A 27,611-nucleotide genomic window follows, 5' to 3' on the forward strand; every position below is an offset into this window, starting at 1 on the left:
AATTTAAGCAGTTCAAGTCCATTGAATGAACTGAAATGGTACAAAGGTAAGTGATAAACTGCCAGAGGTTAAAAAAACAAGTTTAGGTTACCAAAAACTCAAAAAATATGGTCAATTTCAGAGTTATGAAAAAGGCCTTTTTCAGGGAACAAGTAATGTGTTAACAACTTACAGCTTTTCTGCAGCAATGGAAGTAAATTAAGCCTTGAAAGTTGATGCAAACAATTCCTAGAGGTGTCCCAACTTTTGTTGATTACTTACAAGCCCTCTGTCTGTATAAAATCGGTGCTGGAACAGACTGTATTACTACAGATTACCATCTGAAGCATTATTTGGAAAATATTGCACTGCAGGAAGTAGTATATTGCTATTATAATGGCGGGAAAAATGCAATTAACGAAGGAAGATAGACAGAATATTATAACCCTTTTTAGGTCCTTTTCCTTTAGAGAAATTGCAAAGAAAGCCAAGGTGTCAGTGAGTACAGTTTCCTACACGATCAAAAGGCACTTGGAAACTGGAGGAAACTCCACAACAGAATCAGAAGACAAGTTTCTGAGAGTCAACAACTTGCGTGATAGGTGGCTCACAGGACAACGGCTTCAAGCACAGCTTAACAGTGGTCGAAGTAACCAAGTCTCAGTTTCAACAAGAAGAGAAGACTTTGAACTGCAGGTTTGACAGGTTGAGTGGCAGTACGAAAGCCATTGCTAAAATGGCTAAATAAGAAAAAGAGGCTTGCCTGGGCCGTGACGCACCGACAGTGGACTACTGAAGACTGTAAGAAGGTCTTATGGACATGTAGGATATGTAGTGTTTAGATTTTGGCCTTAGAGAGTCAAACAGTAAATAAGAATGTGTCCTGGCTTCCCAATCACAAGCATCAGAGCAAATGTGACTGGGGCAATTTTAAATTCCACTGATACCCTAATCTAGGCTGACAATCTATGGGTCTCACCTCCTCAGAAGAGACAAACAATATGACACAGGACACCACATTGGGGGTTGGAGAGCCTGCATGCCTAACATTTCCCATTGCTATTAGTTTGAATGCAATCTTTAGGTAGGCTAGTCCTTGCCATAAATTAGTCTAACCCCCCCTTCCCTTCTCTCCTAAACCTTAACCCAGCATCACCCAATCAGGGCAAACATCCTCAAGCCATGCTGGGTAAGGTATTTAAGATTGCCACAGGAAAAAAAGTGTTGTGTTGCGTTTGGTTTCGGAGCCTGGAAGAAGAAGAGTTTTCCTCTTTTTATTTTGGTGGTGGTTCCTAGGTTGTGTGTTTTTAGCTGGTTTCCTTGTGGCATTTATACTGGAAGTGGGTGATACTTTGGCAAGGTCTGGCCGATCCGTTTCTCTCTCTCTCTCTCTCTCTCTCTCTTATCCGTCTCTCTCTCTCTGTCTATTTTCTGGTATTTCTAGATTAGTTGTTTAATGTTTTGCTGTATGTCTTCTGTTGTGTAATTTAGAAGTAGTGTGCCTGCATTCAATAAAGAATGTATGTTTTCAATTCATTAATATAATTGACTGCTTCTTATTGAATTCAATTATTTAATCTGAAAACCTGATATACAGCTTGTTTTGACTTGTTGGTTGATTCCACCAGTTTTCTGTAGACTGGCTTATCAAAGAATTTGGCGATTTAATTGATAATTCTAATTTTAAACATAATTATTAAATTAAATCTAATAAAATATATTTTACATGTAGGTTAAGTAAGGGGTTCTAGCAGGCAATATCACTTGAGTTCAGTATTCAGAGTGCTGGGCATCTTAAAAAGGACATTGATTGTTGGAACCGCTGGATTCAGAAAATAAATATATTCTTAATTAATCCTTGCTTGTCCGACAGACCAATGAATCAAAATTTCAAATCTTCGGTTCATCACGCAGGGTTTTTGTACGCCATCAGGTAGGTGAAAGGATGGTTCCTCAGTGTGTGACACCAACTGTCAAACATGGAGCAGGAAGCGTGAAGGTCTGGTACTCTTTTGCTGGATCCAGAGTTGGCAACTTGCACAGAGTAACTGGCACCCTGAACCAAAAAGGGCCACCACAGCATTATGCAATACCCTCTGGTCAACGCCTAGTTGGCCAGGGGTTCATCCTACAGCAAGACAATGACCCAGAACATACCTCCTGGCTATGTCAGAACTATCTTTGAAGAAAAGAACGAGACGGCAGGCTTCAAATAATGGAATAGCCAGCACAGTCTCCGGACTTAAACCCCATCGAGCTGGCTTGGGTTGAACTGGACAGAAGGGTGAAAGGAAAGCAACCTACAAGTGCAACACATTTGTGGGAACTTCTGCAACAGTGCTGGGAAGATCAGCTGTGTTCAGCTGTTATATCTACAAAAGGTGGCTACTTTGATGAGTCAAACAATTAGAATAAATTGTGTTAAACAGAACGATTCCATGATTTCTTTTTTTAATCTCCAACTGTTTATTTGTTCTATGCTTTAATTTCAGAGTACATTGAGACAACTGAGTAAATGTCAATAAAAACTGGAAAAATTGAGGTGTTATAAAACTTTTGACCGGTAGTGTAGATGTACTGGCGCCAACACAAGTTCTATTAAATGTCACTAAACTATATGGGTCTGACTTGGCAAATAATTCATTATATAATTGCTCACCTAACTGCTCTCTCTTTTCACCTTTGAATGGCCTGGCCTTCAGTGAACTTCCAGAATGTAATATGTTTCCTTTGTATTGTATGCTAAATGTGAGGTTGCTTGGCTTATATAATGTAATTTGAAAACTGAGGGTGCGGCTTTCATGTCTGCAGTATCCATTAATTTTTAGGAATGGTTTATGTATTTTGTTAAATTGGGAGGTAGAGAATGAATGATTTTTAAATGAAATTACATAATGTGGATTTGACTCCATTATTTTATCTGCGATTAGATTTTGCCACAAATGTTTACGGAAATAACCACATTTATGCTCTTTTAACCATGCCCACTCAGCTATTGTTAAGGTAAAGTTTGCGGTGAGAGAAACTGCAAGTGAAATTGCTAAATGTAGCTTTATCTGTAACAATACAATTTAATGTTTCTTCACTAATATCGGTGTCAGGGGGACTTAACTCTGATTGGGATAAGTGAATTGCTTTATTGTCATTGCAGTTCATTACTGTATTCTTGAACATTTACATTAATTACTTGTTGTTTGGGTTGTAGGTTTAAATAGTCTTCTGTGCTCAATGTATGGCAATACATGGCCGGGCTATACTGGGTAGCATTGCTTTGGAATACAGTTTATTTAATTTCGTTGAGGCAAGATAGCCTATATGGAGGAATATATTGGACAAAATTAAATAAATAAATACATCTATAAATAATTAAATATATTGTGTAATGTGACGATAAATAAATAATAATAAAATGAAATGTGAGCATAAATAATTAAATGTGGCACGAAATGTACGTATGTATGTATGTATTTATTTATTTCAATGATGCTACATGCGACATGAAATAAGGCTTGAAATTAAAACCGTCACTTTCACCCATCAAAGTTGGGAGGGCAGGCTCTAGCGAGTATTGTTTTTTGATTGGTGCATCGACTTGATTCGATTGTTGCCTAATTCATGCCTAATTCAACATGGCTGCACTGGAGGTGTGTTTTTGGAGCACCCATATAATGCAAATAACCGTGCTACCTGTGCTGTTGAATAAAAGAAGCAACACATTTGAATTTCTGTATCATGGAAGGAAGGAACATAGGGCGCGGGAACATCAGGCTAAGCTAGCATAAGGATGATGCCTGAAAAAGCTAGCCCGGCACACTGAAAAGCTAGCTCGGGACCACTAAAATTACCTTGAACAGGAGTAGTGGAATGAATAGTTGGTACATTTACAAAAGATGATTCTGGAGTTGATTCTGCAGAGACCTGCGAGGAATTCAGTGCCTCTTGAATCAAATTAGCCGCGTCGCGGAGTAATTGTGGGCAACTTTTTCTGCTCATCATGACCGCCACTGACTGCCTGCTGGTACAACATAGTGTTCAGCTGAAGCCACACTATACGCGGCGACTGCCGCCTGTCGCCGCGCCGCGTCCCCACAATCGGCTGTTTGTGGGCGTGTCACCTATATTTGACAGACAGTTGTGTTCGTTAAATGTTGACCGGGTTTAATATCGTGTTTCATATTCATTCTCCTGTCTGAATAAAAATCATTTTGCAGTAACCTAGATCTGAAAGATGTTAGTCAGCTGCCTAGATAGGCTGTTTAATGTCTAGCTAGTGAGTAACAACCAACAACAAAAACATTGTCTGACGAATTAGCCAGATAATTCCTTCAAAGTTGTATCTGATTAGCTAGCTAGGTGGCTGGTAGAAACGAACAACTAGCAACTAATACATTAGGAAGATTTTTTTTGTTTGTTATTGTTTGTTGTTACTCACTATAGCAACACATTAGTTAGCCTAGCTAGGCAGCTTATTAACATTTTCAGAGCTAGATTAGCCTACTGCAAAAATGATTTTTATTCAGACTGGACAGTGATAGTAGCTAACGACGATAACTACGTTGCAGAGCCACCGACAATTTCAGAGACTTTTCTCCACGCTATTTCCTCTTATCAGTGTCTCTGTAGGAGATTTTAAGTTGGGAAGCCCGATACGGAAATTAGGAGTTAGGTCCTCCATTGTGGAACGATAGAATGTGGAACTAAAATTAGAAAAAAAAATAGGGACAATTTACTTGACGGATTATTAGATCAAATCAGATTGGTTACCGCGACGCGGCGAGGGGGTCAAAGATGAGTTTTTGCCATCTCCACTGCAGCCTCGCCGCCTCCCGCCCCAAGCGGCCAAAACCAGACTTCGTTTTTGAAGCTCATTTCCTGGTGTTGTAGTTCCTGGTTGCTCACTAGCGCCACTACGGATGGCTCCAGTATAGGTGTTTTCATATCCGGTTTCCATGTAAGTCTACGGTACAAATGCGATCAAAATACAAAGTCAATAATTTTTTCTCAAAAGAACAAATAGTCATAATAGGTGTATTTTATTGGTCTTATGACTGTCCATGGGTCGATTTCATGATTTATTGCGTCATTTGGGCACAGTGCCAATATTTGTTCTGGACCAATGAGGTACAGTTTGCGTCACTTCCGGATTACTGCGGTGGACTCAGCTACAGTAGGGGCTACAGTCTATGGTCACTGGGGTGGGCGGTGGCGCTTCTTGGCCTTGCCATTGCGGCTCCGGCTACGGTCCGCCTGTGCTAAGTCTGAAAATGCAGGCATCCCATTTCGTGGTGATTTCATTATGGCGTGTGCTATTTACAGCTGCTCTAGACGACCATAAAATAATCCTCCTCTTAAATTTTTCAGTATCCGAGTCATTTTTACTATTTCCTTTAGCCTACTTAACCAAATAATTACTTGGCAGAAAGCGTAATCAGCTTGCTATATTTGGTAGTCCAGTAGTAGCCTGTGCTAAAACAGTTCGCAACTTCGGCTACCAAGCCATTTGACTAGCTAGCTAACCTTAACCGGCAAACATTCAATCTGTCAAACGTGTTTGGCGGCTTGTCAGTCGTGTACATTCCGTAAATGTCTACCTGGGCCATGCTTCACGCATGTGACAAAGCTACTATAATCCCGATTTTGGGATAAACACTTTTTCAGTTTCACGAAGCGAATTAAGAGTTTCAAGGTTCATTTGCTGAATATACAACACACGATGAAATCACACACACAGAATTTAACGAAATTAACCATCTTGGCATTTAGAAAGGAACATGTTTTTAGCATTTAAGAGACCGACAAGCTAGGCATTTAGGACAGTGGTTCTCAGAATCGGTTCTGGGGGCTCCTTGCGTATATTGGCTTTTCTCCATTGGTTTTGATGATTTACAAGAAAAAAATAATAGCCTAATAATAATTAGAAATTCAACGTAGGCTACATTATTTTTGTCTTCATGCACCAGGTGGAAAACTTGCCGTACAAAGTGCGTTGTCATATTTACACGCCTGCAGATCAGTTATTAAAATACTTGGTAGATTTGTTAATCACCGCTGAGTGTTAATTTTTGTTCGGTAGAAAGTGATTTGCGAACAATCGGTCAGCTAGTGTCACCCAGCAAGTGAACACCACAAACGGCGATGGAGTAGCTAGTAGTAGCAGGCTCATTATCTGACTGGCGAAAACCTACGACGATAACTTGCTCGGTTAACAGCAGATCTACCAGACAGTTATACGAAAATTTGCCTAGTCAAATCACCAGTAGCCTACACATCTCCGATTGATTGACCGTCAGTGTAGTCAATGTTCTTCCCCTGTGGTTCATATTGCTAACGCGTGAGCTAACCACGGACAGCCTACCTAGCTCACTGGCAAGCTGATATGCTAGCTAAGCATATTCGTTTTGCTGAGAAACATAAATTAAAGATAACTGAACATAGCCTAATTGTATTTTTAATGTCATACATAACGTGATTACATGACACAGTACAGTCACGGATGGAAATTAAACCCCGTAAACATCTGATAATATATTTTAAAACATAATGGCAGACAGTCAGCTAGCCTCGTTCAGGTTGAGGGGCTTTTCCGCACCGGACTGTCAATCAAATTGTAAAAATCACAAGACTGCTTAACTCTATGGTTTTGGCTCCAAATCGAGAAAATGGCCGCGCCCGCCATTGAGCTTCAAAACGTGTTTTAAGCCGCGTTTCCACCGCAGGAACTATACCCCGGAACTAGGAACCTTTTGAGGAACTCAGTGCGTTTCCACCGCAGGAACTAGGGTCTAAATTTAGTTCTGGGGGCTTTGTTTTACCCCCCAAAACGTTCCTGCTCGGGGGGTAGTACTTTCCGAAAGTACAGGAACCTTTTGGGTGGAGCTTGCAGCGCTGAACATTTCTGATTGGTCGAGTACTCGTAGCATTTGTGTTGTATTTATTTTCCGCCATTACCCGCCATGTTTGAAAATATGCAGCGGCAAACCAATTTATTTTCATAATAACTTCAAATCAAACGTGTATGTTATGCGGCGCAGTAGCCTACTTTTGGTTATAACCTGTCAACGTCTTGGAATTATAACGTGTGCTCTTCTGTTCTTTTCTTGCTTTAGTATTCGTTTTATAAAATGCTAAGCATTCGTGCTGGGACAGCATATTAGGTAGGCTACCAAAACATTCAAACGGATTAATTCGGTTGCTGAATACTTTCTTCCGGATTTTCTTTGTTAGCCCGTTGTAATTGACTCAAAACGTTTGATACAGTTATGTGAGGTATGCGGTAGTTCTGCATAATTAACATTGGTGATACAGTACAAGCAAACTGGAAATCACCTTCCGCACTTTTTATCCGGGTAAAATAACAGGTTAATTCTAGTAATCTTCGCTTTATCTTTTTCAGACTGCCGTAATTTTACTCAATTTTACTGCCATTTTTCAATTCCACGAAAAGACCAGGAAGACTATGGACTCATTTATGGTGCATGGTTCGCATCTGGAGGGCACACTTCGCTGCTCGGCTAGCAGTAACTTCGAAGGAAAGCAAACGGTGGCTGTACCACTACTAATTTACATTTTCACGCAAGTCCGAGTTTTCGTTCTATTCTTGTCATTTTGCGATTAGCCTATATGGAATTGACAACGAGAAAGTAATAAAACAGCAAATTGTTTACAACGTGTGCATGTTTTCTGCTGTTAATGAATGTGTTTGAGAGGATTCATGAAAATCAATAAATACAAAAGTAACCATATATAGTCATTGTTGGTAACCCGTTGTATATAAGTGGAATAAACCCCTCCGGGCTGTCCCGGTTATTAGAAAATAATGTAGGCTACTTCAGTGGTAGTATGGGGTTACAGAAGAAATCATATGACAGATGGACCGACGACAACGTCAGTGGGCTAATTTGCCTAATCTTCGCGGTACTTTAGACCCCGGTGGAAACGCAGACAACCATTGGCTGAAGGAACCTTTTAGTTCCTGGTAAAGTAGTTCCTGGGACTGAAAGTTCCGGGTAATTTTGGTGGAAACGCGGCTTTAGAGACCCACGGAGAGTCAATGGGTGACGTCACAGTAGCTGTGTCCATATTTTTTACAGTCTCTGCTCCCGCCGCGCCGCCGGCAATCCCAAAATGCCTTGCGGGGTCTGGCCGCCACCCCTTATTCAAAATGAATGGAGGCGGCGGAGCCGCGTATAGTGTGGCTTCACCGTGATGCTGAAACCACACTATACGCGGCAACGCCGCTTGTCGCCGCGCCGCGTCCCCACAGTCGGCTGTTTGTGGGCGTGTCACCTATATTTGACAGACAGTTGTGTTCGTTAAATGTTGACCGGGTTTAATATTCATTGTCATGTCTGTATAAAAATAATTTTTGCAGTAACCTAGATCTGAAAGATGTTAGTCAGCTGCCTAGCTAGGCTGTTTAATGTCTACAACCAACAACAAAAACATTGTCTGACGAATTAGCCAGATAATTCCTTTAAAGTTGTATCTGATTAGCTAGCTAGGTGGCTGGTAGAAACGAACAACTAGCAACTAATACATTAGGAAGATTTTTTTTGTTTGTTATTGTTTGTTGTTACTACACATTAGTTAGCCTAGCTAGGCAGCTTATTAACATTTTCAGAGCTAGATTACTGCAAAAATGATTTTTATTCAGACTGGACAGTGATAGTAGCTAACGGCGATAACTACATTGCAGAGCTACCGACAATTTCAGAGACTTTTCTCCACGCTATTTCCTCTTATCAGTGTCTCTGTAGGAGATTTTATTAAGTCGGGAAACCCGATGTGGAAATTACGAGTTAGGTCCTCCATTGTGGAACGATAGAATGTGGAACTAAAATTAGAAAAAAATAGGGACAATTTACTTGACGGATCATTATATCACATCAGATTGGTTACCGCGACGCGGCGAGGGGGTCAAAGTTGAATTTTTGTCATCTCCACTGCGGCCTCGCCGCTCCCGCCGCGCCGCCGGCAATCCCAAAATGCCTTGCGGGGGCTGGCCGCCACCCCTCATTCAAAATGAATGGAGGCGGCTCCGCCGCGTATAGTGTGGTTTCAGCATAAGGCGAATTAGCCTTTGGCTGAATTCTCGGGGAGGTGTGTAGCATTTGGTCCTCCAGAGCAGCGGATTGGTTTCGGCTGCGCCGTCTGGTGGAGAGAGCACACGCACCTGGGTTGCGTTAGCAAATCAGCCCAAGTGCTTAAAGGTGTGCTACTCTCCACAGTTCGCGACTGAGACCGAGTTGTGATCTTCAGTTCGTTTTATTTTTAGCGTTGTGTTCGAGAAGATAAAGAAAAGGGAAGTAATCCTCAGCTGGAATGCTGGAGGAGCTGGACCTGGCCGGGAAGGCGAGCCAGCTACAGGCGGCGCACAGGAAAGTGGTTGCCTCATTTTTCTTTCTTTTGCCATTGTTATTTTAGTTTATTGTTTTTGTTTTTGATGGTGAAGGTGTCTGTTTATTTTATTTCGTCAAGTCAAAGATTATTTGTATAGCACATTTACAACAACCACATTTGAACAAAGTGCTGAACAGACTTAAAATACCAAAAAACTAATATAAAAGTAAATAAAAATGAGAATAAAAGGAAGCAATAAACATAATAAAAGAATTACAACACAATAGAAGATATAATCAAGGTGACAAGCTCAACTCGAATTGAATGCCAACGAGAAGAGGTGGGTCTTCAGTAGTGACTTAAAAGATTCTAGGGTCTGAGCAGTTCTTGCATGAAAAGTTCCAGAGATTAGGGGCAGCTACTGCAAAGGCTCGGTCGCCTCTATTTTTGTGCCTGGATCTCGGAACATCCAAGAGCATCTGGTTGGCCGACCTTAGTGCTCTAACTGGAGTATGATGCTGCATTTTGTGCTGGAGTATAAAATGGTGCCAGCCCATTTAAAACCTTAAAAACAAGCAATAGTGGAGGGAGGCCATACAGGTGTTATATGATCACCTTTTTTTTCCCCAGTTAAAAGACGAGCAGCTGCATTTTGCACTAATTGCAGACGACTGATCTACACCCACATACAAAGAGTTACAATAATCTAACCAAAAGGTAATGAAAACATGAATAACTCTCTCAAAATCTTTGGGAGAGAGATAGGGCTTTACCTTGGCCAAAAGTCTTAACTGAAAAAAGCTTGCTTTGACAACTGAACTGATCTGTTTATCATACTTGAGGGAGCTGTCAAGAATCACACCAAGATTCTTAACAAAAGATCGATTATAGATTCAGCAAAGGTTGCATTGAATCTTTACTTTTTGTTTTTATAGGCAGATAGATTTGTATATCATCGGCAAAACAATGAAAGGGAATATTATCTTTCTTAAAAATGGACCCCAAGGGCAGCATATACAAAGAAAAGGGGATGGGGCCCAAAATGGAGCCTTGGGGGACCCCACACGTAAGTGGGACCACAGTCGAAGAATATTTGCCTAGGTGAACCGAGAAACTCCTGTCTGTCAGGTATGACTGAAACCATTTGAGGTCAGTACCTTTGATGCAACGCACTGTTACAGATGTGATAAAAGGATCTTATGATCCACAGTGTTGAAGGCAGCAGTCAGGTCTAAAATCACCAGAATAGCAGAGCTCCCTGAATCAACAGTTAAGAGAAGAAAAAAACTCTTAAAAGAGCTGTTTCAGTACTATGGTGTGGTTTAGAAACCAGACTGAAACTTCTCACAGATGCCATGGCTATCTAAAACGTTTTCAGTTGAATAAAAACTACTCTATCCAGAACTTTAGACAGAAAAGGTAGCTTGGAAATTGGCCTGAAGTTAGATGAAATAGAAGGGTCCAGATTATTCTTTTTGATAAGAGGCTGTACTACGGCATGTTTAAAGCAAGCGGCCAAAACCAGACTTCGTTTTTGAAGCTCATTTCCTGGTCTTGTTGTTCCTGGTTGCTCACTAGCGCCACTACGGTTGGCTCCAGTATAGGTGTTTTCATATCCGGTTTCCATGTAAGTCTACGGTACAAATGCGGTCAAAATACAAAGTCAATAATTTTTTCTCAAAAGAACAAATAGTCATAATAGGTGTATTTTATTGGTCTTATGACTGTCCATGGGTCGATTTCATGATTTATTGTGTCATTTGGGCACTGTTATATTTGTTGTGGACCAATGAGGTACAGTTTGCGTCACTTCCTGATTACTGTGGAGAACTAAGCTACAGTAGGGGCTACAGTCTATGGTCACTGGGGTGGGAGGTGGCGCCTCTTGGCCTTGACATTGAGGCTCCGACCACAGTCCACCTGTGCGAAGTCAGAAAACACAGGCATCCCATTTCGTAGTGATTTCATTATAGCGTGTGCTATTTACAGCTGCACTAGACGACCATAAAATAATCCTCCTCTGAAGTTTTTCGGTAGCCGAGTCATTTTTACTATTTCCTTTAGCCTACTTAACCAAATAATTAGTTGGCAGAAAGCGTAATCAGCTTGCTATATTTGGTAGTCCAGTAGCCTATGCTAAAACAGTTCGCAACTTCGGCTACCAAGCTAACCCTAAGCTGCAAATATTCAATCTGTCAAACGTGTTTGACGGCTTGTCAGTCGTGTCAGTCCAGTAAATGTCTACCTGGGCCATGCTTCACGCATGTGACAAAGCTACTATAATCCCAATTTTGGGATAAACACTGCAAAATTTGCTGAATAACATGCAACACACGATGAAATCACACACACAGAATTAAACAAAATTAACCATCTTTGTAAGACTGGCATTTAGAAAGGAACATGTTTTTAGCATTTAAGAGACTGACAAGAGCATATATTGGCTTTTCTCCATTGGTTTTGATGATTTACAAGAAAAAAATAATAATTAGAAAATCAATGTACATTATTTTTGTCTTCATGCACCAGGTGGAAAACTTGCTGTTCAAAGTGCGTTGTCATATTTACACGCCTGCAGATCAGTTATTAAAATACTTGGTAGATTTGTTAATCACCGCTGACAGTGTTAATTTTTATTCGGTAGAAAGTGACTTGTGAACGATCGGTCAGCTAGCGTCACCCAGCAAGCGAACACCACAAACGGCGATAGAGTAGCTAGTAGCAGTTACTGGCTCATTAACTGACTGTGGCGAAAACCTACGACGATAACTTGCTCGGTTAAGCAGGTCTACCAGACAGTTATACGAAAATTAGCCTAGTCAAATCACCAGTAGCTTACCCATCTCTGATTGATTGAGCATGAGGGTAGTCGATGTTCTTCCCCTGTGGTTCATATTGCTAATGCGTAAGCTAACCACGGATAGACTACCTAGCTCACTGGCAAGCTGATATGCTAGCTAAGCATATTCGTTTTGCTGAGAAACATAAATTGAAGATAACTGAACATAATTGTATTATTAATGTCATACATATAACGTGACACACGGATGGAAATTAAACTCCGTAAACCTTTGATAATATATTTTAAAACATAGCGGCAGATAGTCAGCTAGCCTCAAGTTCGTTCTGCAATCTTTCGTACAGGTTGATGGGCTTTTCCGCACCAGACTGTCAATCACATTGTAAAAATCACAAGACCGCTTAACTCTATGGTTTTGGCTCCAAATCGAGAACATGGCCGCGCCCGCCATTGCGCTTCAAAACGTGTTTTAGAGACCCACGGAGAGTCAATGGGTGACGTCACAGTAGCTTTGTACATATTTTTTACAGTCTCTGGTTTAAAGGCAGCTGGAACACTCCCTGAGGTAAGATAGTTATTTATCAAAACAAGAATATTTGTCCCAACAATATTAAAAACTTATTTTAGTAGAAGAGAGGGAATACTGTCGAGGGGGCAGTTTGTAGGCCGCAGATGATTAACTACCTCTGATGGTAAGCTCCTCTGCACTGAGATCACATCCAGGGTATAGAGCATAGAGTTTTTAAAAGCAATAGAAAACTGTGACGTGGTTAAAGGGTTAATCACATGCAGGTGGCGTGCAGGAGCACAAGTTGTAACCCTAGAACAAGGGACTGTAGCAGTAAATAAAACAGGCAGATGATCCGCTATACATGTGTCACTGATACATGCACATAGGCCATAAGACAGCACAAGGTCCAGTGTGTGACCATTTTCATGTGTCGGGCCAGTAACCGACTGAGTGAGATTAAAAGAGTCAATAAGATTCAAAAAGTCTTTGACGAGAGGTCTGGTTTGACAGCATACATGAGTATTAAAATCACCAACAATTAAAAAACAATCATATTTTAACATGATCCCCGCCAAGAAGTCTGCAAAATCATGCATAAAATCCTTATTTAACTTTGGTGGACGGTACACCACCTCCCACAACACGGGAAAAAGAACATTTAATTCAAATAGCTGCAGCTCAAAGCTGGAGTAGGTGTCAGACTGAGTCTGCCGACAGTGGAAGGTGGATTTGAATACAGACGCTACCCCTCAGTCAGAAACATAAAATACAAATGGCGAGAGGTGAAGAAGTCGTTTAGTAAGAAAGTTTTATTTGCTAGCAATCTAACATTAATCAGAGCCAAACGAAGATTAAGGTCCCCGTTGGCTGCTGTTGCAGCACGAGCCAGCGGGAGAAAGTTCCCGTAATCCACGCTGCTTCTGCGGACTCGCTTTTGCCAGGGTCGAGGAAGCTCTGTTGGCAGGTCAGGACCCTGTGACTGTCTATTACTAATCCTGACAGGGATGTTAAAAATGTAATTAGATGGTCCGAGCCCAATAGGAAATGTAACAGTGTACGAGGTGGAACCATTGTAATAGGGACTAGGACCGGGGGAACATCAATCCCTGAAGGACCAGTCAGCACGACTGTAACAAGGGATGGGCATATTGTGATGATGTGATGGGCATGTGGACATGAGAGCACGAGAATGGTAAATACTGTATTCCAGGTTAGCAGAGAGCGCCCGCACGCCAGCTTTATTCAAATGGAGACCATCTGCCCTGAAAAAATGATCACGATGCCAGAAAAGATTGAAATTGTCAATAAAGTGCACGCTGTGGGTGTCGCATGCAGAAGAGAGCCAGGTGTTGAGGCTGAGCAGTCGACTGAAGCGCCCCATTCCGCGACCAAGGGTTGGGCCAGAGATGTAAGCACTGCTATAGGACTGTTTTAGGACATTAAAAAGATGGACAAAGTCATGTTTTAACAGTTCGGACTGCTGTTTTGGAGTGTCATTAGTACCAATGTGCAATATGATCCTATCAACCTCAGGGTAGGATTTTATAATATCTAGGACTTTTTTCAGCGATGTCCTGTACAGTAGCATCTGGGAAAAAGAGAGTATGAGCTCCATTGACTCTCACATTTCTGACTATCGAGTCACCAATAATGAGTGTCGAAGGAGGAGGGGTCGGCTCCGGCTGATGGAGGCGGTGGGAGCAAACAGCAGCTCCACGGGCCACCCGCGGCCCAGAAGGGCGGCGGAGGGATGGAGCCTGACGCTGAGTCCCTCGACTCTGGACATCAGCCGCTCTTGGAACGGTAAATAATTGAGAGGGACCAGGCTGTGGATCTTAGTGGAAGATATCACAGTCTCTGTTTTCTTTGGAGTCGTTGTTGCATGTTGCTCGCCAGTTGCTTGATGAAGTATTTGAATCCAAAACAAATACGGATTTTCGTGTTTGTGTGGGTGCTCTCTCTCTCTATTCATGCCTGTTACGACTCTCAGGCGTCCAGGGGTAGGAGGGAGTATGTAACATAATTATAGTGAAATAAAGTGACCGGGTGGAAAGGTGTTGAGCGCGTTGGGTGTAAATAATCAATACCAGACAAGATTGAAGATGCAATCAAGGTGTTATATTATTTTAAAAAATGCAAGTGAAGTGCCATTTACATTTTCACAAGTATTTGCATAAAAACAAAGACACAACTACGTCACAAGGCCAAGGGACACGGATGTTGCCAAAGAAATGAAATAAACAAAACCAAACAGAGCTAGAACAAAAGATAGGCTGACTAACTAAGTATTCAACCGAACAAAAGACTGCCTATCTGACTACTCTGACCAAAAAATACACGGTTGTGTAAAATACAAAAATAACCACCCCTTACCTAAAGTGTCTATACACAAGTTCCACCTGCGTGTAGCACCGGTGTATAGAGGCCTCTGTCTTACCTGCCCCAGGGTCTGGACCACACATTCACACAAGTAGGAGAATGATCATATATACTGGTTTCTGGGTCTCTATATGCAAACACACAGTTAAAGTTGGGAGAACTGAATGAGAGAGAATGAGCAGCAGCAGACACAGCTTTTATCTTCCAGAGGAGGGACGTGATTGGCGGGCGCAGAATAATGATGATTGACAGCAGGGACAGTGAATGGAATGGCGATAGGGCTTCCTGCAGCATTACAGAGGGAAAAACAGAGGGAAACACAACACACAGTGACGTGGAACGTAACAATGTGGCAACCAACGTGTTCCCTGGCACGTGCCGCATCTCCCTCCCAGGGGTGTCACGCTGGTGTGTGACAAACGCATTAAGCAACGGATAATTATTTTGTTTAATTTAATGATCAACTTTTTAATCATAGTGCTTACAGCCATATATCCCTCAAGGCTAAAAAAGAAAAGCTGAGACATTAACATCAATCTTCTTAAAAATAAATATTTAATGGTCTCGGCACAAATCGTCTTTTAGCAACAATGAAACTACATAGTGTTCTTATCAAGTGTCTTTCGTAACCTTAGGCTATAAACTTGAAACAGCCTACATAATGTTAATCACAAGAGAATGCCAGCTACCAATAAATATAGTGTAGAAGAATGTCAAAGTTTTCAGTGCAGAAATAAACATTCACCTTGAAGGTTGATTTGTGTTAAAGCATGCTCTGGAAAATATTCTTCAATGCAGAGAAGTTGGGTATAGACTTGTTGATTTCATTTGAGGTAGACTACTGTAGGCCATATGTAGGGCCTCATTTTCCCGGTTTTGCTGAAATCACGGACGGAATCACAGAATCTGGGTTAAAAGACCGAATTCACACAAACTGGAATGCCACATAATTGTTTGATCTTTGTGTTTTACAAATTGCATTTTGTGCTGCTGAGCATCAGGGGTACCGTTTGCATATGTCTGAATCGTGTTTGTTTATCCATCTTTGTTTGTTTACTTGGGGGGACTGTTTGGGAGGAGTTCAGTGAGAAGGTGGGGTGGCAGGGTGCTCCCGAGTCGAATGCCTATACAATCCTGAGGTTTTATTCATTACAGAGTTTATGCCTGATTCGAAACATGTGTTATTATATTTATTGACATTACTTTGGATAAACATTTGGTGGGTATGTACTAGACACATCCCTCTGTGTTAACTTAACTTGGTTATTTCAACTATTTGCAACCACTTTACAATCACTTTAAGAATTGAGACGCCGGGAAAACCAGACGAAGTATGACCCTTGCGGCATTCCATAGTAAACTGTCTCATGCTGAACAGTCGTACCACGTGACACTTGTAAGAACTATTTCATACTAATGGCTGCGGTGAGAACTACTGGCTATGATGGGAAGACTCTACGTCTTGGATTGCAGAAAATTGGGTCGCGTGTGTATTGATTAACTAGGTAGATGCAGCCTTAAATCCACTGCAATGCGGAAAGAAAAGGTAAATCAGAATATTTTGAGTTTTTTATTCACCGTTACCAATCAATAGATTCTTGACTGTGTTGGGCGTTTCTTATTGTGTTTTGCTAGCTTGCTAGGTAGCTAAACAGGCCTACACAACAAGCCGACAGAGTAGCTAACACTAGCTGGCTAGGTAAAATGTTTATATAGGGCCATTTCTCCTACATTGCACGTGTATTTGTGAATTGGATTTAGCAGTCTAATTTATTTATTATTCTATGATGTCAGACATTAGTTAGTAAGCTAGCTACTTGGACCCAAGTCAACGGATATTGTATGGATAGTGGACTACACCCAGTTGTATGATGGTAACGTTATCATATACAAATTTTCCACAACGCATTAGTTGGCTCCCGATTCAAAAATTTTGGTCCATCTTAAATCGGTTGAGTTATATGATTGGATGCTTTCGCGCTCTTCCTTACGTGTTTGCAAAGGCTATTATTTGCCTCTAAAAGTCAGATACGACTCAAGAGAGAAATTTAACAAAGGTAGTAATGTGAAATTAGTTGTTTAAAAAAAAAAAACTATTTTGTATTATGTTACGTTCACTTCACATGTCATTTAAGACTGTAATATGGAAACATCAGATACCCAAGTGTCACACATTTTGTTTTCTCCTCAAAATCTAATAGTCTCAACATTTCATCACGTGTGTATGAGAGAACAGGAAATAATGTACATCTGAAATGGTGTGGATGAAATATCACTGCACCATATACAAATAAAACTCCAAACTGTCTATATAAACAAATACAGTAATAAACTCTTATTGGAAAATGGACATTTTAGCTGGCCATTTCTCCTCAAAATTTAGAAGTCTCAAAATTTGACATTTAATTATGACAGAAGGGGTCCTGAAGTAGTACTGACCTGATTTGAGTGAAATATTCCTGAAGCGTTTTCAAATAATCCCACCCAAAATATGTAATCTACTACAGGCTGAGTGGGGAAAAAGAAACATTTTGGATTGTAATATCTCATGAATTATAAAGGTCTCAAACTTCTGACACTTGTTCCTGGCAAAAGGGGTCCTGGGGTACATGCTACCCCATTTTTGTGAAATTTTACTATAGCATTTGTGAATAATCCTACTTCAAACCTTCTGTGTAATCCAATACAACACAGTTGAGAAAAGTGAAAATTTGGGGTCGTGGTCTACATCCTACCCCATTATTTTAAGCAGGAATGTTTAGGGAAGTCATGGAAGAGGGCAGATTTTACGGCATGGGAGTGATTTTATTTTTTAAGTCCCCAAGCCCAATGACGACAGTCTTGCCTATCTAGTGTTAAGGAAAACTCTCTGCAGTTGTGTGTGTCCAATTGAAAACCTGGTTCTCACTTCTGAGCGAATTGCAATAAATAGGTTGGAAAAAATATTTGAATAATATCGGCTAAATTCAAGAGGAGAAAACATTCTGAGAGAACACAATATTCAAGCGTTTCCAAATATGGTATTTGTATTCGGCACCATCACTAACAAATGCTATGATACACTGTTTATTACATGGCTTTGTGCAGCCTTCTTCAGTAAGCAACAATTGTGTACTGAAACATCAGTGTGTAATCTAGCTTGGTCTGTAATGCCTAGGTTATATGGAATATGTGACAGCTTTATTAGTAGACAATTCAGGACAATTATGCCAAATATGGAGTTTTGCAGCGCCATCATTGTGCATTCCCCAAGCACCGCCCCCCCCGGCTTATCTGTTACTAGCCCCCCCCCCCCCCGCATGACACACTGGACAATTGTGTCTATCTGGGCATACATGAAAACATTCTTTTACCTCAAAAAAATTTGTATTCCGTTGTAGCAACAAGATAAAGCTAACAATAGCTGAAGTTATGCCAGTACAGCTGTAAAAAATGCTGTTTTCTGAACACTAATAAACGAGAGGAATTTTTCAAAAATTATACCATGTCATTCTACTGTCAATATCTGTGACTAAATATGGAATAAATATACAACCGTACTATTGTTTTAACGCGTAGAGATGTCCCTTTCAAGGCGGAGTGGTTATATTGTCTTGGACGCCTGGGTACCTTCCAAAATAGCTGTGTGTAATACCACACGTTGTTTATGGTGTTGTCATCCTTTGTAGTACAGTCTGGCTAAACAGAATAAGCTTTCTAACAATGTATAATATATCTAATTTTACTTTTTGAATAGTGTTTTACAGCTCAGCTTAACCGAAAGTTATGTACCATTATAGCTGCATTACGCATTTCCTCTGTGGTAGCAGTAAAATAAGTCATTTCTTGGAAAATATTATTATTTTTGAGAATTTCTGAGTATGGCTAAGGCATATGTTTCTGATAGACCTAGCTTATATAGTCTACTGTTTTCTGAGCTAGGTTAGAACTGGGGAACGACGCCATTGATTCTGTCTCTTTCTCTATCTACTGAACACATATAAGATTTCAGCGTACAAATGTAAGTGTTACTGCTGAAAATATTTAGGTTATATACATTATTTTTGAAATTGAGTGGCTTTAAATAGGTTAGTGGTATTTTATAATTATATTTCACATTGTAACAAGAGTTAATGATTACACATTTAGGTACAGTACCATGTAGCGTGATAATGTTTTTGCATTATTGTTTTCAAATCTGATATTCAATGTTTTACTTTAAACCTTAATAAGGGGGACACATATATGCTTTATAATGGAGAAAAAGCATTTTATTGATTTTTGGAGTGATTTTTATGTTTCAGGACCCCTAGATATTTTAAGCCAACTGTACTGACGGAAAGGTTGTAATTCCCACTTGAAAATGATGCAACAGTGAGTCAAAACAATTGATTTGTAGTGAAATTTTGGATAGATTTGGAGTCATTGGGTACACTGCTTACTTTTTGATTTATCGATCTTTAGTAGTTCTGCATATCCGTCCTTAGGTTTGACACACTTGTGGTCAAGGAGTTTTTGATCCAGGACATGTAGGCTATAGTTTAACCTGCTGTCTATTTGCAATCTCTCAGTATTTCATTGCAAACTAAAAAAGAGCAAATTCATTTTTGATTTTTAGCTTAGACAACTGTATTTGTGGCACTATATTTGTATTAATCTGAACTGATCTAAGATAGTATTGTAAATGGTACAAATGTCTTGCTTAATTGAAGCCATTTTTCAAGTCTCACAGATTTTCACATTTGGAGTTATAAAGATTTAACCAGGGTACCCCCTAAATGGGTAAGGATTAGCCAGATTTGGCATGTGCTGAAAGGGGTTAAAGATTAATCTACAGAGGGGTGACAAAGGAAAAACCTACATAAAGTGTGTTAGTAAGCTGTGGGCTCCCACGAGCTCACAGAACCGCTTTAATGCACCTTGGCATAAATTATAAAAGTCTCTGGAACTTTACTGGAGAAATGAAACACCATTCCTCCAAAAGATTCCCTCATTTGGTGTTTTGATGATGATGATGATGATGGTGATGGAGAGTGCTGTCTAACACGTCGGTCTGAAATCTCCCAGAAGTTTTCAGTTGGGTTGAGATCAGGTGACTGCGAAGGCCATAGCACATGATTCACATCATTTTCACACTCATCAAACCATTCAGTGACCCCTCGTGCCCTGTGGATGGGGGCATTTTTATCCTGGAGAGACAGCTCTCATCAGGCTAGAAATGTTTCATAATAGAATGAAGGTGATCACTCGGAATAACTTTGTATTAATTTGCAGTGACCTGTCCCTCTAAGGGGACATGTGGACCCAAACCATGCCAGGAAATTGCCCCCCTCAGCCACCGGACCGTTACACTGTAGGGGTTAAGCATTCAGGCCTGTACCATTCTTTTGGTGTGTGCCACACATGCACTCACCCACTTAATGAGAATATGGTGAAGGATGACTCATCTGATCATATCACTTTTTTCCACATCTTTGTAGACCAGGGCCTATTGTTTTTGCATCTAATGTGCATTCGTCTTTGTAATGAGGGGATTATGCACTGCAACCCTACTTTAATATCCGTCTCTATGCAGTTGTCGATGGACTGTTCTTGCTGACAGTCTGATTATGTCCTGCATTGACATACTCAGTCACCTGAGGAAGAGGAGTTCTTCTGCTTTTCATTACATATCACACTAATGCAGGAGAATCACAGTCAGCGAATATGCACTTTTGACCACAATTTCCAACCCTATTTACTGATGTCTTTCCCATAGATCTATATGCAGATGTCACTTTAGTCACTCTTCCTATTGAAACACTAACCAGTTGAGCAGTCTTTGTGAATGAAGCTCCTGCCATCCGTGCCCCAATAATGAACTCTCTTTCAAAGTCACTTACATCTTTTCCTCCTGTCACCTTGATCCAAAATCAAGGTCAACTGGGCCGGCTAACATTTTTATACATACCACAGAGCATGATAGGATGTCAGTTTCTTAATTGTATCATAAAGTACACCTGTATGGAAGCATTTACATTTGTTATTTACATTTGTTATGTCATTTATTTGGGTTTTACCTTTAATTTGTCACCCATCTTTATGTCGATTACAGAGAAACTAATAGTTATTGACTAAGAAAGGGATCGCATGGACTGGATTTTTGAGTTAAGAGAAAAGTGGGAATGATCCTAAACAGAGCATAGAATGTACAGCATCAGTGAGGGAACATTGATCGCAGTGGTCTGATGATGAGCGGGCAGTTTTTTCTGACCCTGCTCAGCTTGATCTGCTTCTGTTGAGCAAAGTATGAAAACATGTTCATTTTTACATGTGTAGGTACAATTGTTTTTGTTTCGTTATGGCGTTATGGACCCAGCACACAGTTGTAGATTGAAAAGGGTATTCACAGATTTGTCAATGGAAAGTAGTATTTGTTTCCATTTAATGCTTGTTTTTTTGTATCAGATAGCAAAGACAATATATTGTACAATAAGGTATCCTGTCCGATTGACTGATCTGTCCATAATGCTGAGGTTTGCACCTCTGCGGTTCTTCTATATATCCATATTTTATTTCCAAAAATATGTTGCCTTAAATGACAATTTTTCCTTCATTCTTAATGGGCCTAAATATTCATTTGTTTTATTTAAAGGTGGAGTGTGTAGAATTCAGCAGAACGGACTTGGCAGAAATGGAATATAATATTCGTAAGTATGGTTTAATTAGTGTGTAATCCCATGGAAATAAGAATCGTTGAGTTTTCGTTATCTTAGAATGAGCCCTTTTATCTGCATAGGGAGCGGGTCCTCTTCCCCTGCGCCGCCATGTTGCACCGCCATGTTTCTACTACAGTAGCTCAGAACGGACAAATAGCTCTAGAGAGGGCGCATTTGTGATGCCTGGGTACCTTCCAATAGCTGTGTGTAATACCAGCCACACGTGTTGTTTACGGCGTTGTCGCCCTTTTTAGTACAGTCTGGCTTGAATGACATTCCATTTATTCAATAGGTCAGAGTATAAGCTTTCTAACGATGCTTTTGGAATAGCGTTTTGTCAGCGTAATCAAAAGTTTTGTTATCATCGCATTCACTTACACATTCACATGTGGTAGCAGTAAAATACGCTGCACCTAACGAAACGTAGTTAACGATTTTTCGTAATTTCTTGGAAAATACTATTATTATTCAGGACTTCTGGGCATAGTTAAGCCATATGTTTGCTGATAGACCTAGCTGACATCGTTTTCTGGTGTAAGACAGAAGCGGATAGAAATAGCCTATGTCATTCATTTACTGTCTCTATAAGATTTCATCATTGCTATGTAAGTATTACTGGTCAATATTTCGGTTATATACGTTATTTTTGAAATTGAGTGTCTTTAAATAGGCTAGTGGTATTTTATAATGAGGATATTTCACACTGTATGTAAGCGTTAGTATCAATCAATCAATCAAATTTTATTTATAGAGCACATTTCATACAAGTGATGCAGCTCAATGTGCTGTACATAAAAATAAGAAAGAAGTAAAGTGTTACAGTGGAGGAAATAGAAAACAGTACAAATGTGACATGTGCTGGTGTTTTGGTCTTCAAGTAGGGCAAGGTCATTTTTCAGTTTTTTACAGATTATGAAAGTGCAGATTATAAACTTCCAAATGATGTGTCATACAATGAAATCTGAAAATAGTTGAAGAAGATATGCTTATTTGAATGTTGGTACTCCTAAAATCAAGTAGCAAAGAAAATCCCCTTGAAAGATCTTGAACTTTTCACACTTCTCACATGGAGATAATGGGTGGGAACAATAGCTAGTTAACTCCACCCCAACCACTCCCCTGCTAGAGTACCTGTAAATCCTTGTCCATTTAGGGATTACCCTATTTAAAGCTTTATAACTCCAGATGTGAACACCACAGAGACTAGAAAAATGTCTAAATGAAGCAATACATTTGTACCATTTACAATACTAGTTTAGATTACTATATTCATAATTTTGTAAGAAATAAAGTGCCACAAATGCAATGGTCAAGGCAAAAAATCTAAAATGAATTTGCTCCTTTTTTAGTTCGCAATGAAATACTGTGAGATTGCGGGTTAAAGTATACATGTCCTGGATCAAAAACTTCTTGACCACAAGTTCATAAAATCTAAGGGTGGATATGTAGAACTACTAAAGATCTATGAAGCAAAAACTAAGCAGTGTGCCCAGCATCTCCAAATTTACCCAAAATGTCTAAATTATTAACACTGGTCTAAAATAGCTAAGGGTCCAGAAACAAATCCAAAATCTCTCCAAAAAGGAATATAATGCTTTTTGTCCATTGTAAAGCATATGAGCCCCTTATGAAGGTTTAAGATGAAACATAGATATAATTTAAACATTACATAATACCACTAACCTATTTAAAGACACTCAATTTCAAAAATAACGTATATAACTGAAATATTTTGAGCAGTAATACTTACATAGCAATGATGAAATCTTATCTATGTTCAGTAGATGGAGACACAGACAGTAAATCAATGACAGTTCTATCCGCTTCTGTTTTGCTCCAGAAAACGATGTCAGATAGGTCTATCAGCAAACCTATGGCTTAGCTATGCCCAAAAGTCCTCAATAATAATGGTATTTTCCAAGGAATTACGAAAAATCATTGACAATGTTTCATTAGGTGCAACGTCTTTTAATGCTACCATATATAGAGCGAATGCCATGGTAAGAAAATGTTCGGTTACGCTAACCTATAAAACGCTATTCCAAAAGCAAAATTAGACATGTTATACATCGTTAGAAAGCTTATACTCTCACCTACTGATTGAGCATCCGCCGTTGTAGCAACCTCACAGAGTAAACAAACCTAGGCTACTACCACACGGCTTTATTTATGGGCGGTGGCTTGACTGAAACAAAGTGACAATAGCCAACGAAATCAAACATGCTAATTAAACTGCACCCCCATCAGGCCTCCAAAACCCGGCTGTAAGAATCACTAAAACAAGCCGACTTTGCTGACAAATTATAAGTATTTAGTGACCCTAAAAATTTTGTTTATTCTATTGAGTGACTTCTTCAACACTTTAACTTTTGTAATATGAAAAAAAGGAAAACAGTAAAAAAAAAATTAAAAAACCTTTTTTGCCTCCTAGCGCGATTTCAAGATTTGCGACTTGCGGACCTTTTCTCCAGCACCCGTCACAAATAGAGATACCTTAGCAATGTTTCTTAAAGGAGTAACATGATGGTTGAACGTGACACTTCCCAGTTGTCTTTAGGCAACAACAAAACAAATGTGCATAATTTTTTTATTATTCAGTTATTTCAATGTACTTTAAAACGTATTTTTCTAAGCCTAAATTTCCCACTATAAAAGTTCACCCGAACCGTCTGGGTGTGGTAATGAGAACTGTCAGTTAGCTATGATTGACAGACCGTGCCCCGTTACCATAGCTACCCCCATGATAAGCGCTCTTTTTGGGAGACTTTTCACAAGCTAGCTAGCTTAGTAGTATATCAAGTATCGATAGATAGCTAAGGTAAGGACATTGACTTATATCCAATTATAATTTTTGCTATCTAGCTAGCCAAGTTAAGATAAAAGCACAACTATAACGTCCTCATAAAAGCAAACTAGCTAGCTAACGTTATCGATAACATTGCCTTATGAAAGCAAACTACCTAGCTAGCTAACGTTAGCTAGCTAGCTAGCTAAATGAATATAACCAGAAATAATCTAATAGTCCTTAAAAGGCACTCTAATTTAAGTGAACCTAACGTTAGTCAAATATTTGCATTGTCTTGCCCGTAAGCCAGCGGCGCAAACTATGGGTCTCGAGTTATCCATGGGTTTACGGGGCGTGGAAAGGGGAGTGGTTACTGTGTTCGTGACGCACCAAGTTGACAACTTTCTCAACCGGTTGAAAATAGGACGATAAATTTAAAACGCATATTTCTCCAAAAATACAGAAATACAAGACATATTTAATACTCTACTCATTGTGTTTCTTCAATGCCTCTTTTGCAAATAGCACATAAAACCGAGAAAGTGTGAAAATCACCATGGTACTCCTTTAAGTGATAAAAAGCTGATTTAGTGACATGTCTAACATGGGCTTCAAAATTAAGGTCGGCATCCATGATTACTCCCAGGTTTGTAACTTGATGTTTGCTCTTCAGTGACAGAGATTCTAGATAGACAGAGATTTTTTCTCTTTGATCCTTTGCTCCTATAATAAGTATCTCTGTTTTTTCTTTATTTTTTTGTAAAAAGTTTTGGGGCATCCACAAATTTATATCATTAATGCACCTGATCACAGGGCTCATGTCCCCAGGTAATATGGAGATATAAAGTTGTGTGTCATCTGCGTAGCTGTGAAAATGTATGTTATGTTTTCTAATGACATTCCCAAGAGGGAGCATGTACAAGGTGAAGAGGACTGGCACTAGAATGGACCCCTGAGCAATACCACACAGTATGTCAACTTTCTCCGAGGTCACCTAGTGAGGGAAAGAAGTTGCACCCGGTTAGATATGTCCTAAACTAGTTTAAAACTGTACCCGAGAGGCCAACCCAATTTTGAAGTTTATCTATTGGAATTTCATAGTCAACAGTATCAAAAGCTGCGCTCAAATCCAAGAGCATGAGAATAGAGAGCTTATTTGAATCAGTATTCATTCTTAGGTCATTTACCACCTTAACGAGTGCTGTCTCTGTACTATGGTGGGCAAGAAAACCAGACTGGAAATTCTCTAAAATACAATTTGCGTTAAGATAGTCATTTAGTTGCTTAAAAACCACCTTTTCAAGGATTTTGTTGAGAAAAGGAAGGTTTGAAATGGGCCTATAATTGCTTATTTCTGAAGAATCAAGATTACTCTTCTTCAGAAGTGGCTTTACCATAACAGTTTTAAGTGCATATGGGAAGGTACCAGTTTGTAGAGAACAGTTAGGCTAATAATAGTCTGCACTTCATCTGCTAGGCAGCTAAAAACAGTTTTTAAAAAAGTAGTTGGAATGGGGTCAAGGGGGCAGTTCGAAGATTTGAGCTGGGATAGTACTTTCCCAAGCAAATCAGAATCAACCATATAAAAATACTCCATACTGCCCTCACATGGTGTAGAAGGGAATTCGACTTCATCTGACCCAGTCTGAGTGATGCCCAGTCTAATGTTAGTTATCTTATCTCTAAAAAAAAAGCAGCAAACTCCTCACATTTCAATGTAGAGAAAAGGTCACAAGGAATTTTAGAGGGGGGTTTTATCAAGCTATCTATAGTAGAAAAAAGAATTTTTGCATTGTCTTTGTGATTGTAAATAATTTCTGAGAAAAAGGATTGCCTGGCATATTTCGTTTCGCTGTTGTAGCTACTGAGTTTATCTTTATAGATAGCCTATCTATAGTGTAGCCTAACTGCAGTTTTGTTTTTCTCCATTGACGCTCTGCCCTGCAACATTCTCTTTTTAGCCGTTTTATTTTTTCACCGTTCCTCCACGGTGCTTTCTGTTTACCAGACACTATCCTCGTTTTCAGTGGGGCAGTAATATCAATAATTTCCCTTAGTTTAGAATTAAAATTGTTCACTAAATGATCACAGGAGGAAGATAAAACGGGGAGAGGTGAGTTTGCTACATAATTCATAAAAGTATCAGCAGCCCCGGAGTTTAGGTAGCTCCTTTTGATTACACGCTTCGTGTTTACAGGTTTTCTAGCCTATATGACATCCAAGAATACGCAGAAATGGTCAGACATAGCTACGTCAAGGATAGAGGTAATACAAATACCCAGGCCCTTGGTAATGACCAGGTCCAGAGTGTGGCCTTGTTTATGAGTAGGTCAAGAGACATGTTGGGTAAAATCAAAGGAATCTAAAAGGTTGATAAAATCTTTAGCTTTTGAGTCAGATGGATTATCGATGTGTAAGTTAAAATCTCCAGAGATAATAGCCCAGTCAAAATCTGTGGCTATTATGGATGGTAATTCTGCAAAGTCCTCCATGAAACTGGAGTTAGCCTACATTTTGGAGGACGATACACAGTGAGCAGGAGAACAGGAACATCACAGTTTAAAATTATTGCAAGGTTCTCAAAAGTAGAGAAGTCACCAATTGAAATTTGTTTAGAATTAATTTTGTCGGAATATAATGTTCCTACACCACCTCCTTTCCTCTCTTGTCTCACAGTATGATGGAAGTTAAAATTTGGAGGTGATGCCTCAATAAGTGCAGAAGGACCAGTATTGTCCAGCCAAGTTTCTGTGAGCATTAGAGTGTCCAGCTTGTGTTCAGTTGTAAGCTCATTTATGATAAAAGTCTTATTGCTAAGTGACCGAACATTAAAAAGTGCCATTTTCATGTTTTGAGATACAGAAGCAGAAACAACAGGCTGATCAGGCTTATAGTAGTGTAATAGTTTTGTGACGCATCATGTCTTTCTATGATTTACAATGCGAAGCAGCTAACATTAGCAATAAAACGCTACCACAATGCAGAACAATTAACAATCATAATCGCTATCTTACTTGTAAGCTATGACCTATAGTTTTACGGACTAAATAACTAAATACAATTTACAAATCTATCAAGGAACCTTATCACTTGACACTTGGTTACTCGATGCTGTCGTAGACGATGACATCATTTTTGGAA

At 39.7% G+C, this 27,611-nt stretch overlaps 1 protein-coding gene across 3 annotated transcripts in view; it reads left to right on the forward strand.

Annotated features, from left to right (window-relative positions):
* The first annotated feature begins 16,394 nt into the window (after positions 1–16,394).
* Positions 16,395–27,611, forward strand: part of LOC135249142 (PHD finger protein 3-like) — a 54,349-nt gene continuing 43,132 nt past the window's right edge. For 2 of the 3 annotated variants that reach the window (XR_010328602.1, XM_064324448.1), the window contains exons 1-2: positions 16,397–16,554; positions 21,622–21,676. The gene's annotated coding sequence lies outside the window, so the exon portion shown is untranslated. Of the gene's footprint in view, positions 16,555–21,621; positions 21,677–27,611 lie in introns of all 3 variants that reach the window. The other variant, XM_064324449.1, reaches the window with a different exon arrangement.

The sequence above is a fragment of the Anguilla rostrata genome, chromosome 2 (assembly GCF_018555375.3).
Source record: "Anguilla rostrata isolate EN2019 chromosome 2, ASM1855537v3, whole genome shotgun sequence".
Taxonomy (NCBI): Eukaryota; Metazoa; Chordata; class Actinopteri; order Anguilliformes; family Anguillidae; genus Anguilla; species Anguilla rostrata.